The 14576-nt window shown below is 38.2% G+C and overlaps 1 protein-coding gene across 3 annotated transcripts in view; it reads right to left on the reverse strand.

The window, feature by feature from the left end:
* The window catches only part of TRIO (trio Rho guanine nucleotide exchange factor), a 246887-nt gene that overhangs the window by 32964 nt on the left and 199347 nt on the right, over positions 1–14576 (reverse strand). The gene's annotated exons all lie outside the window — the stretch shown is intronic.

A 14576-nucleotide genomic window follows, 5' to 3' on the forward strand; every position in this document is an offset into this window, starting at 1 on the left:
GAGATGCGTAAATTATTTTTTAAAAACCATATTTTATTATAAATGCTCCAGTTTCTTTCATTATTTATTTATTTACCCCCAGCCTTGGGAAAGAGGGAAGAAGAATTCAGAAAACTGCTAAATGTCTTTCTTTTGCTTAAATCTACTTAAGAGTTTTGGCTGTTGTTTTGTTTGGGTTTTAAGAAGGCACAGTACATCAATGTAAAAGCCCATTTGCTCAAATCCCAGCATCAGCAGTATTTCTCAACATGACAAAGCCTGAAGTTCTGTAATCACAGCATACACTTTTCTCAGGCCATAGTTACATGCACATGAAGTCAATACTACTTTCCCACCAACGGTCCTGCCACTTGAACTGGACTGTATACTTATGATAAACAGCCACCAGCTAGCTATTGTGAGACTGCTATTTTTCATGCTGCACAATGCTTTTACCCACCAGCAATTCTCTTTTCCTAAAACCATACATTTTTTTTCTGGACACATTTTCATAATACCATTCCTATGAACATTATCTACCACTAGGGTATTAACAAGACTCTCCTGGGTTGTAAAATATGGGTTGTTTTTTTTTCCTGTATGTACACTTCTGTGAATAGATGGTTTATATGAAGATGACACAAATGTTTTGTTGAATGTTTCTACTGCTGAGAATTAAATGCAGTGCTTGTGTTCCTTCTTGAAGCTTGACACAGATGTTCAGATCACTTCTTCTGGCAGCTTTACCATAACAGACATACTGCCAGTCTGACCAGAGGCAGTTTGAATTGCGTTGAATAATATGGTCGCACTGATGTAGCAATACATCTCATTGCAAACACCCAAATGCATTGGATCTACACACAAGTATGTAAGCCTGCTCCATTTCCATACAGTACAAACTATGATTTTGAACTGAGATGGGGAAAAAGACACATAATTTGAATATAAAGTTATGGCTTTTTATTTTTCCTTCACTGTTCAAGCTGCTCCAAAAGGGGCATCTTTTCCCTGCAATCCAAAATTGTGATCAGGCTGTTTGTCAAGACTTTTCTGTATTCTAACAAAACACAAGTGGCATGTGACCATTAAGATACATTGGCTCTGATGCCAAGAACTCTTGTAGCTTATACTGTATGAACACATATGTAATCATTGCTATTAACCACCACTTTCAACACATTTCCATAAAGCAGACGATAAACTTTCTAAAGCATACTTTGGTCTAACAGGCTAGTTGCTAACGCTTTGAAGTAAGCCACCCAGAATCAGGATTCATCTACAGAATTCTTCTCTAGCCACAGCTATAGCTGTGCTGCACATGGGTAGGGACACTTCCTATGATGCCATTAACCTGGTTTCAAGACTTTAAATAATGGGTATTACCAAAATGCAGATGCAGAATTATACCAGTTGGCTTTGTCTCTAAATCTTGGGATAGCAGTCCTACAGAATTACCACATTATTTTCTTGTTGAAGCAGGAAACATAAGGAAGAAATTAATTATCTATGACAGTGGTTTTCAGCTTGCAATCTGAGTATCCCTCAAGGCTCCTGGCTTACTGCTTAAGGGTCCTCAGCACATATGTAAGAGAAGCAAGCCTACTAGCCATCAAGCATCCTCATCACAACAGATTTTTCTACTTCATTAAAGGAAAAAAAAAAAAGTAGACTGCTTATTAAAAAATTCCAAATAAAACTCGCAACCATCTGTAAGCTCTCCACAGGAATCCAAACAACCTCCTATTAAACCTCTGTAAGAAGTTAGTTTGACTGCTCATTCACCAAACTTAACTTTACCATTATTGATTCATACATCTTTTGATTTTTATCAGATGCCTTATTTCAGAAATCATAGCAAACATCAGCTGAAGAGTATCTCAATAAATAACCTTCTGCCACTTGGTAAATAGAACACAGAAGAGTAGGAAACAGTGCTGCTGTTCTTGTAAATAGGTTTCTTAAAGCACAGATTAAATGCTATGTTTTTAAGACTCCCAAGCTTGAAGATGTTATAATCACTCAGCCAAGTTTCCCTTTCATTTGTATACATTTTCCTCCCAATAACGGTTCATAAAAGTTCCTTCCATACAAACAAAACAGAGCACATTCACTTGTTTATTAAAAGAAAAAAAAAAAAGGCAATCGAGTCTACACAGAAGATCACTATGTACTGTTTTGTATTTTCGTATCTGTTGCATTTCTGTCCTTTACAATTACTCCTTTCTAAGGGAAGGGGAGTGTGGTGGTATCGAAACTGATTATGCAACAGTAAATTTTACGCAAACATGCCTATCCCTCAGCATGTAACATGCTTGCAGTTAATAAACCCATTTTTCTTTTTAGAAAACCTCCTCGAATTCTCAACCATCCTTTTGATCCATACGTCAACACTTAACCACTGCATTTCTTCTAAAACCAAGCAGTACAATGCAGAGCCCCTGAAACTGCAGAAGATAAGTATTTTTGCCTGACTGCACTTATGCTGTACTACTCCTACTCTTAACCAAGTTGGCCAAGAGTTTGTGGGCAGGAGAAGGGAAGAGAGCAGGAAGAAACACACACACTTTGCTCAAGTGGAGAGGATCTAAGAGGCAAAACAATGTCAGCCAGACATGTTTCGCAGCACATACTTTAGGCATATCCACCCACACAGCATTAGTTTTCATTTGGCATGCAGCATGTAACTGCTTCTCGTCTTCTCTTCTGCATGATTTAATATGAAGTACTTATTGAAGTATTATTAGGGCTTCAGGGAATCATAAAAGTGGACAAAGTGTAAGTAGTACACCAAAAAGATAGCACTCTTACACTTTGCTCTTTGGAGCATGAAAGCACTGGGGGAGAAGGAAAAGCTTAAAATGAGTAAAAATACTGCATTGCCATAAATATATCAGCTTAAACATCAAATTTTATTTAAAGAGGTATTTAAAAGAATAAAACAAAACAAAACAACAACAACAAAAAAGATTTAATATCACCAGTATTAACCTGAATGGAATACCAACCCATGAGCTCCCTCATAGATCAGAGCTGATTTTTCACCCCTCCTTAAATTTGCTGAAAACATTCCTACAGGTCAATGTTAATATTAGCTACAAGTATTCCATGCCAGTATTTTCTCAGTGAGACCATTTACCATCCACTTTCCCATCCCACCCCAGCTGACAGCAGTCCAGATTCTCCAATTCTTACTCCCATCCTCTTCCTCAGGAGACCAGTTACAATACTAGAGGCACAGTCATGAAAAACTCTAGGTGCTCAAGGTTGTATATTTATGTAAAGGCGTTGCCAGATCCAAGCATTAGGGAATATTAATATCCAATGCAGGCATTTTCAAGAGCACAGAATGACTTTGCACCTCCACTATGAGAACAGCCACAGGGGTGTGTCTTACCTCCCTCTGCCCCAGCACTGTGCTACTTCTATCTATATAATTAGAGATACAGACTTGGTTTCATTGATTACCATGCTTGGGATTGTTTACACTAAATTGGCTTTGTTTCCTTTAAGACTACATAGCAAGTTATTTTTCTAGGGTTGCTCAAGAATATTTTATCACTAAAACACGCTAAGAGGGAAAAAGGAGTATTCAAAATTAAACCAAGAACAACATGGACTTCTAAAACCAAAACAGATGGAATAAATTTGGGGTATGCTAACCCCAACTGTGTTTCAAGTACAGTAAACTTTCTAGTGAGTGTCAGATTCCCTTTTAGGAAAGGATAAATGCAACAGATGGCCATCTTTGAGAGAGAAAAAAGGCAACACACATATAGTGATCATACACAGTAACAGAAATCCCACAAGAAACCATCAAATTTTTAAAAATTGCTATTTGCTCAAATTGTGACAGCTCTGTAACTCAATAAAGTCATTTAAAAAATCCTAACGGATGGGCTTTGTTTTATAATCCATAGCCACAATCAGAAAAGAAGGCGTTTAACTGCCATTTCTCTCAAAGTAGAACCACATATGTTGCTCTGGTGATGAGGTCAGAGAGTTCACCGAGAGTCCATAAATACATTTTTGAAGCTAAAGAAAAAGAGCAGGCAGCATGGGTTCTGACCCCCTCAAACTAGAAGATAAAGTTACCTCCAATGAACAGGCAAATTTTTGAAACTGGAAAGGAAATGGGAATTCTCATTTGAGCCCCAGCTTTCTTAACACTAGAAACATGCCCATCTGCTATTAATAAACTGTTTTTTTTCCCCTAAAAAATAAATCAGCCATGTTAAAGCTAGCTGATGACTTGAAAGACTCTGCTTCATATTAGCTATTTCCATATTGCTGCTTTTAGAGTTTTAGTGCAAGGGGCTACAAAAAAAATTACTTCTTTTCCTAGGGAATCAAACCAAGCTTGTTTGATGCCTGCTCTGCACCTCTAAATCCTAAATGCTCCAAACTACCAAGTAAGAATATTTCACCATCTCCAGATACGAAACAGAGAATGGCCAAGTGAAAATGGAGCAAAGCAAAGCTAGTAAGCCCAGCTGGTGTGTCACACCGCCTCTGTAGACCTGCCATCCACCATCAACTTTAAGGACCAAAATCCCAGAAAATCATCACAGAGCAATTAAACAGCTGATTAATAAGATTTCATGCAGGTAAGTTATGCATATTTGGAAATGAGAGCTGCTTCTTAGTTCAAAACACAGACAGCATGATCTACAGTTACGTACTTGCAAGTTTAAAATGCTACCTGGAAAAAGCTAGAGTTCAGTGATCTCCCAAGCCCACATCTACCTACAAACATGCCCCAATCTAAGCCAAGTTAACATACTGTCAGAAGAATCAAAGTTTACAAGCGTCTAATGACAAAAGCCCGTAAACCCCTGCGTGTGTACATAGTCATTGTTTGTTACTACATGAGATGGGTAAAGCTTGAAAAAAGGGCATGAGGTTTATTTTATTTGTGGACACACAGGCACAGTTTCTGCCTAGGAACTGCTTTTGAAGTAGGAGGTTATCAATCTGCCATGTACAAAACTATTCAGATACTTTTCTGTGTGTTAGGAATTTTATTTCTGTCCTGCTGGGTATCCTCTTTAGACTACTCTCACTGAGTACTTGTTGTAAACCAATACGGGAATATACATCTGAAGACATGTGGTAACATGTGAAACACTTTGAGGTGTTTCAACTTTAACAAACTACCATTAAAGCAATTACCATTTAAAGACAATGCAGCTTGAGTGTTATCAGGCTTGCAAATGGGAAATTTCCACCATGCCCTTTGAGAAGCATGAGATATCACTTACAATAGAGAGATAGTGCAATAATTTTCATGAAACCAGTTTCTTATGACAAAAAGTAAAGCACAAAATGCAGAAAGCTAGTACTCAATGCACAGAAAAAAATCCTTCAGTTACCTTTGCGTTTGGAGTGGAACAAACACACTCCTCCATCTCTGGTCAGCAAGCTTTTCCTGTCTTTTATTTCAAGTTATGCACTATGCTTAAATACAATTTGTAATATTTTCAGCGTGCAAACAAAGAGTTCTTAGTATATCTTCTCTGATTAATTCATTATCTGTATTATTTTTGACTGATACGATAGTCCAGAGTACTTGGATTGAAATTTATTTAATAATTAAGTCTTCCATGTCATCAAAAGATGATTTTCTTGGTATCAGATAGACTGTAATTCTAAACTTGAGACTAGATACTCTTTAGCTTCTCTTAATGAGATACTAAGCTGCCCCACAGGCATGTCTGCAGTTAAAAAGAACCCCAAACCCAAAAACCATCCCCCCTCCCAAAGAGAGACACTGTCATCTTAATAACTTTCAAAGATCTTTCTGAAATTGAGAGAAATCATCTAATAAACATATTTGCAACTGCAATAGAGAAAGTAATGAAGAAAACCTATGATTTAGGGCAAAACCCCCACACTGTTCATTTGAGTTAGAAAATTAGTGGTATATGTCTGAAGGGCTTAAATACACTTATCACTACTTTACCACTGTTGTTTTTTTTTTTTTTTATTATCATCTCCCGCTTTCCTACCCTGTAAATGTAAAATCAAGGGTTCATATTTAAACTTTTACATAATCTCACATGCATTGTAGATCGCACACAGAGAGATCTGTAAACACATCAACTGCTATCTAGGAGCTAAACCAACAAAACTTGGGGAAAAGTACTCCTCTTACATCTGCTGGACAGTCTTACATACAAACTCGTTTCTATCTTTTCTTTTTTTTCCCTCTTTAGGCAGGAAGAAGGCATGATACTGTGCCAGAAAAAACTTTCCCAGGTTAACAGAAGCATTCTGTTTGTGCTCGCTGGAATTCAGACCACAGGGCTACAAAACCCCAAACCTAAATCATGTATATTACTGTAAGCACAAGGCAGCACTACAGAAGGGGAGAGTAGTATTGTGGGATATTTCACTCTTTGCAATAAGCTGTTATTCTCTACTGCTTCTAGGGAGAACTATATTTTGTGTCACAAGTAGGAAGTATTAAAAGTTACTCACACTGCTGAAGTTTAGCTTCACAGTTTGTGAAAACCACAAGCTTTTAATAGATTAAGTCTCAGCTTCCCTGCACACAGCTTATATTTTAACAGGCAACATCTTGATTTCAGCTCCACTCTTTTGACCACCTGTGCTCAGATTTAAAGACAGCTACATCCATGTGCTTTAGCAGGGCATGCCAAGGACAACTTTGTTATACAGAGCTGTTTCCAAGTCAAGTTCTCACTCTGTGTCAGTGCACTGAACCACTCTTTCTTACCCATCTACAGATCAAAGCAAGTGTACTGATCATTTTAATAGAATTATTTCCCCCAGGAAGGGTGGATTTCTACTAAGCACTAACTGCACGGGGGCTTCCATTCTTTTACATAGCCTTCCAATACCTAAATGGGGGCCTACAAGAAAGCTTAAGAGGAACTTCTTACAAGGACATGTAGGGACATGACAAGGGGGAATGGCTTTAAACTTAAAGAGGGTAAGTTTAGATTAGATAATTAGGAAGTTCTTCCCTGTGAGGGTGGTGAGGTGCTGGCACAGGTTGCCCAGAGAAGCTGTGACTGCCCCATCCCTGGCAGTGTTCAAGGCCAGGTTAGATGGAGCTTGGAGCAACCTGGTCTAGTGGAAAGTGTCTCTTCCCATGGTGGGGGGGTTGGAACTAGATAAGCTTTAAGGTCGCTTCCAACCCAAACCAGTCTATGGTTCTGTAATAAAGAGTGAATGAACAGAAGTCCACAGTCTAATTTTCAGGCAAAGTTTCCTGCTTGTGAGCAATCTCCACTGAGTCCTTTGGGCCAGGCAGAGCCATCACATGAACATCATTTGCTCCGCAGACCTACAATAGGCAAAATTTTTCAGTGACAGATTTAAGTTACATAGGAAGTTAACTCCCTCATAGGGGTTGACACATATGATGTGACTAAGAATATTAAGGTGACACCTTTCATTCAATAGCTGTGAAAGTTCTTCAGTGCAAACAGAGACAGTAAATAAGAGAAATGCTGCTTTTCTGTACTAGAAAGGAAGTTTTCCCACAGCACTGATATAATTTCTCCGTTTCCCTTTAAATACAGTAGCTTTTAAGATCTATTTCTCACTGAGATATTTCATAAAATCTCAGCTACCTCACCCATTTTTGATGCCCTGGTGTTTTGGAGACATGTATTTAAACAAGTCTTTATATGCTATTTTGCCAGATGTCCAGCAGCAACATCCAACTACTTTAGGATGACCAAACTAGAAGATCAGATGAAGGCATGGCCACCCACTCCTCCCTCCAGGAGAAGGAATGCAACAGGAGTGGTGAATGCCACGAATGACTGTTCCAGGTTGTTGCCTCCACACTACGTTGAGTTGTAGAAGAGCTGCACACAGCCCTCGCCTCCAGCCTGCTCCCCACTACTGCTGCTGCTGGTTAGATTAAGATCTCAGCACAGGAAGCTGGCTGAGGGCACAACACAGTTCCTGAACCAGTGGGAGCTGGCAGCAGGAGTTTCCTTCCGACCTCTCCAAGTTACAGCACTCCTGCCTTTGACAAAACCAAGCATCTAGCTAGTGGGGAGAAGAGAATTCTGAGCCAAAAAAAGGAAAGAGTGAAGGCAGCAGCTTTGGGTCTGGGCCTCATAGGCAGTGATGGTGCTTAAGACATTAGACAGAGTTTTGCTGACTGCTGACAAGCTATTTGTCTCATGCATGCTGAGTACAACCTACTTTTGAAGAGCCATGCTGTGTGATGTTAGCAGCAAAAATGCAGCTCTGCTCTTGGTGGAGAGTTGTATATTATATACTGCAAATGGGAACCACCATTGACAAGATTTGTGATATGCAGTTTCAGATTTTAATTGGGGCAACTGCACAATTAATTTCTGCCCATCTGTTACTAAGCTGTAAGGTTTTATCATCTGCTACTTTAATTTTTTGCTGCAAAAAAAAAATCTATTTTGCTTGTAAATAGATAAAAATTAACTCCAATCCTAGAAATACAGCTCTGAAGCAGCACAGTAGCTTATCTGATACACTGTGTGCATCAGTACAGAAGAGGAAGATTATGAACAGATATGAAACAAATGTCCGTATCAATATAGATAACAGAACGGCCAAAGGGAAAAAAAGATGCATTCAGCAAGTCCTCAGCTCTACTGAAGGGAGAGAAAGCCATAGGGGAAGGGAGGGAGTGAAGCAGGTCACAGAAACTGCATTAGGAAGAATCATAATCTCAGATGTTATTTAAAGCAACACATGCCATACTTTCCTATGCAGAAGTTCAGCAACGCAGAGCATCCCAATGGAAGGAATTTATCCTATGCAGATTTTAAAACATCCTCCACTACTCCAATAAAAAGGCTGCATATTAACTAAGATATTGCAAGGAAGTTTGAGCAATCTGAACTCAAAAGAAAATAGGGGATGCACAGTTCTTCCGGTGCATTTTTGAAATTGAGAATATACATGGATAGGGAGGAAATCCCCTTCCACTACCTTAAGTGTGATAAAAACAAGCCTCACAGTTATGAAGAGAAAAAAACCAACCATATATATAATTACATAAAATGCTGAACCAACATTGTTATTTTTGATTTTGTCCAGAGGAATATAAAAATTTGAGCAAGTATAACCTCTGCCATGTATCTACATGAGTGGCCTCTAGAAGATGAGAGTAGACTTATTTCATTATCTCTCTTTTCCAAACACATTAAAAAATTCCAACGCGTGAGAAACCCTTCAAATATTCTCTCTTCTGAGAGAATATATGGTGAGTCAAGAAACCTACTTTGAAACACAAAGGGTAGGTAATAGTAATTGGGTTACAGGAACAAATGATACAAAAGAAATAATAACTTTATCAAATTTTACTTGTTTGAAAATCCCAAGTTATTAGACTGCTTGTATTAAAAAATCCGCAAAACTTGTTTCCTCTTCACCCACTGAAGTTATACATTAACCTAAATACACATACTAACCCAACAGCAATTTTAACAGTCTTTTCCTCTTTTCCCCCATCCTCTTGATTCAAAGCAGAAGAACTCATTAGAACAACTAGCGATTGTTGGGAGCCACAGCTTTAGCAACAGCTGTATAAACACATCAATCTCAAGTCAGGAACTCTGCCATAAGCTTACTAATAATGTATGATTTAGCTTTGGGGCTATTACAATAACTTTGGTCATTTTTTTTTTCCAAATGTTATATACTGTTTCAGGCTTCAAAAAAATAGATTGAGAAAGTAATTAAAGGAATTGGGAGGGAAGATGGAACGGCTAAAATAGCAACAAAAGTAAGTCCTCCAAAATTCATACATATAAAAAAAGATGTTTCTTCCTTATCCAATTAATTCATACTAGTGATAGTGCTAGAAACTAATTGTACTAACATTGCCAGGCATTGTAAAATCTTGACTTTTTTAGTGTACACACCACCTGGAGTATTAATGAGCAGAGTCAGGCCCCTGCAGTCATGCCACTGCTTCCAGCCTCCACACCGCAAAACTAGAGGACTGCAGGTGATGACAGACAACTTCCTCTGAGTTCAATCCCACCTCAATAACTACATTATCAAGAGCAGAGTCAGATGACAGTGATTAGAAACTGAACTGGTTTTAAACTTTTTGTCTTCAGATGGAAATGTAACCTGAGCAATGCAATGACAGCACACACGATTTTAATAAAGGTTAGTCACACTGGAAATGCAAGGGTTTTTAAGCAGACGCACAGTCCAGGTGGACTAGCAGATAGCTATTGAAAGTCATAAAGCCAAACTGCTGCAGAGATGCCTTTTCAGGACAAAGTATTTTAACAGATTAGGAAAGGAGCTGAAACTCCTTCACAAATTCATCAATCTTGAATGAAGACTTGAGTTAAAAGGGGAAAGATAACACCTTGGTATAGATGGTTTTTAAAACATGCAAGCTATAAATTAATGAAAAATGTGACATTTTATCTCAATGTACAATCAAAATACACTGAATACTAAAAATGCAATCCATCATTGCCATGTTTGTTAATTTGATTACAGTCTCTTCAGGACTAACATATGCACTGCTGATATTTTTTTGGCATGATCAAGACCACATCACATACACAAAAAGCTTCATTTTGCCATGAAACTATTCTGGTGGTTTTGTTTCCTTCAGTTATTCCCAATAAAGCCTCAGAAGGAAGGTGATGTGACCTAAATCTCTATACCTTGAATTGTTCCCCAGCTGCCATCCATCTAATATTACCTAAATGTCCACATGAAAATTATGTGATAGGATCATGGGAGAGCTGTCCAAAACTGGTTTCGAAGTAGGAAAAGGAAACAAAAAAGCACAGAAAAAGAACAAACAAACTTCTTTCGAAAGGAAATAAAATAGAATTCTTATTATTAGCTTTAGTAAGAAATGAAATGGATGGGGGAAGGGAAACTTGTATCAAGACAGTAATTACTGCTACAGTAAGTCACCATTTTAACTTACAGACTCAACCATAAGCCTAAATTCAGGGCTAAAACAGGTTTCCTACAGGAAACAAGATAAAGAATGTAATCAGCTTCTATTCCTTTTTCTATTGAAAAAAAAAAAAAAAAACCCACAACATTTCTTCTTTTCATCAGCTCCCCAGCATTTCATACAACGCATCCAGAGAGCTGATCTCTAAGAAGCCCTCTTCTTAGAGAAGGATGATATGTAGCTGATATGTAGGGTGGTGGGGTTTTTCTTAACCACTCATTCAGGAAGATTGACTGAAGGAATCCAATCCCATGCTCAAATGCAAGGAAATAAAGAAAAAGTTAAGGATTGTTAACATTACTGATGTCATTTTTTCAAAGCAGGCTGGAATATACTTATACCACCTAAATTCTGTTTTTCTCATTACCTCCACTAAAGGCAGATCATCTGGCCTAGATGAGCAAATTCAATAGATTGTTACAGCTGCTTTTAGCCACAATTCAAAGGCAGATTTTGAACACATTGCTTATTACTAGTCTCACAATGAGCACCTAGAGGAAACTTTAATTATGTAAGGCGATATCTCATTCTTGTGCTGCTGCCTCACTGAAGTAATTTGTTTAAAATAGAGCTGTAACATAGCAAATGGGAAATTAAGTTGAAGTATTAGTTGAAGCGGTTCTACTTTGCTCAGGTTAAGCCCATCCATTCAGAAAAGACTTTTGCCCATGATACATAACTGCTGTTATCAGATGTTCCGTTACAGGTATTCTGAGAGATGTGACAAGGCTCTAAAGAGGCAGCCACATTTTTCCCAGTACAAAATCAAACTCCAACCTTCTTTTCAGTTTTATCAATATTCCTTCTGGTGTCAATCTCTCTGGGAATCCTTCTTGGTATTGACTAGTCATTTTCCTATCATCTTTTTGAAGCTAAATCTAAAAGTTCTTAATTACTTAGCTTTCTGAATATGCTTTACTAGTGATACAAAGGAATACAGCTGATTTAGCAAAATCCAAAAATGCTTATATATAAATATTTCTTCTTCTTACAGAAGTGGTGTTACAAGTCCTTATTCCATTAAGTTTGCATTATAAACCTAACTACATTTTCTTCAGAAGAGCATACATTTTCCTTTTACATCTTTCAAAATACCTTCAAAACTTGGAGCTGAGTAGCTAGTTTGAGAAGGAGGTGGGGCAAATAGACCCATTTTAAATCACTCTGTTTTCATGAAGTACTTATATGATGTCAGAGCAGAAAGTGCTGCAGTGGAGGGAGCAGACTTCCAAGGATCAGAGGCAGAAGGCTGCCTGAGGCTAACTCTGCACACATTTGATCCACACTGCTGCTAAGTCTTGGCCTATTTTGCAGAGCTTGGCCTATTGCACAAAGGTAACCTGTGAGGGCTATATGAATGAAAATACAGTATTTTTAAGTGACTGAAAAGATGTATCAGAATTGTAAGAGAGAAAAATTATGGGAAGTTCAGATAACTCTGGAACTTACCAGCCCAGAGCAAAAAACTCGAGACTCAGGTGTTCAGGACCACGAGTAGGGATGGCAGTCAAGAAAGGACATCAGTGTCCCTTCTTGCATAAGCTCCTACACAAGAAAACCTTCATTTTTTGGGGGGTGGAAGGGATGGAAGGATATAACATTTTGTGCTGGATCAACACCCTGGCTGGCTGGCTGTGTGACTGCTAGTGCTGACACAAGAGAAGCAGCTGTATCAGATGTGCAAGTGCAAGGTAAACAAGCTGGCAGTACCTGACAGGTAGTTCAGTCTTTACTAGTCATGAAAAGGCACCTTCACCTAACTCAAGTGCAAGTGCTGCAACCTAAGGATTTGGAAAAAACATGTTCCAAGAACAGTGAGGAAGGGGACAAAGGTGAGGAAAGTAGTACCTTCACATATGTAACTGTATAGCTAATACATGAGCTCAGTTTCAGGAGGATTGTTGTTGCATACTCTTCATGGAGATGGAAAAGCACACACAGCACATACTTAACAGCTTCCATCTGTATTCCAAAAGAATAGACTTTCAAAATGTAGAGGTGGATCCACGCCAAGAATTACACCAACCCATTAGTAATATGGACTCTCCCACTGCATCCTCTGAGTCCAGTCCTCAGAGACCTCTTATCCTCTCCTGGACACCATTTGCTAACAATTACTCTATAGTAAAAGCATCCTGCTTTATGGATGAATTATTTCTGAGGCTTGACATACCATAACATGCTACAAAAGAGAGAGAGAGAAAAAAAAGCTAGTTTGGTTCACATACATTCCTTTAAGCAATGTATTACACATATAATAAATGCATGTCTTCAAAGCCCACTGAGAGCTCTCTCTACTTGTACAACTACCTTTCCTTCTCTAAAATCCAGCCCCAAGATGGTTAATAATTTCAGGATAAATTTTGGTTTTGTAGATCTATTGTCTGGATTTTATCCATGAGATTTGCCTCTTAAAATTTCCCAAGTTTAATACAGACTAGCATGAACCACTTAGGGACTGAAACACACACATCCTGTTGTTTCTTCTAGCTCATAAGGTAACTGAAAAAAGATGTTATTTCAAATATTCAGCTCCAGACGGAAACTATTCAACACTCTCTCCAGCCAGATAACCATAAACAACTTTGATATGTATCCACACTTGTCTCAAATGCAGTGCATTTTCAAATTACAGGAATGGGTGGAATTACCATGAGAATTGGTTTCCTCCTACCATCACCATTGCTTTCTCCAACTGATGTCAGATAAAGGCAAAAATATGATACTTATTTATTAGTTTCAGTAGTTTCTTGCCAATTCATTACTCAAAGCCCTATTTTCTATCTACCTAAATCTGAATGTGTTTTAATTTCTTCATGAATTGGGCTGGGGAACACACCAGATAATTTAATTAAACAGGACTACATAATCATTAATTGCACATGTACTTTAACATTTTAATAAAAAATAAACCAAACCTTTTAATTCCTAAAAAAATTCTTTAAGCAAAGTCTCAGTTACAGTTTTCTATGAATAAACTAATGCACTACAGTAGATTCTGAATATTCTACCTAAATCCTAAATCACCAGTTTTAAGTTGACAGTGGCCAGAAATAACATGGACACAATTTTTTACTCCTTCCAGTTCAAGAGATGGCATAGCTACAGTCGTACTGGGGCATGCAAATAAGCTTTATTCCCCTATTCTGAAAGGCTACTGAGCCTACTTGCAACATGTTCTGTACACACGGACATCTGTTTTTAAGACCCAGAGAGAGAACAATGGAGAATGTTTGTGAAACCACGTACGCTTGCCAAACAAGACTTCACACACGTCTATGATCTTAATTTATGGTAATAACGGAAAGTATCTCACTGGTTGGGATTGACTACACCCAGCACTTCATAAAACATGTTTTCTAAAAACTCTTTGGAAGTAAAAACCAGGGAGATCTGAGCCTCACTACTCGCTGCAGCAACAAGAGTTCAAAAATGAAGCAAATAAGCGCCAATAAAGACAGCGGAATGCAAAAGGGGAAAAGACACTCCCCGTGCAATTAACAGACCTCCCGCTGACTAGGTACTCGCAGCTCTGGGTAAGCACTCGCTGTAAAACATTTTGTCACAAAGCATTCTGCCCATCGGTTATTATTTGCAATTGACTCCCTCCTTTCAAGCTCACCTCCCTCCTGGT

The sequence above is a fragment of the Lathamus discolor genome, chromosome 2 (genome assembly GCF_037157495.1).
Source record: "Lathamus discolor isolate bLatDis1 chromosome 2, bLatDis1.hap1, whole genome shotgun sequence".
NCBI classification, from domain to species: domain Eukaryota; kingdom Metazoa; phylum Chordata; class Aves; order Psittaciformes; family Psittacidae; genus Lathamus; species Lathamus discolor.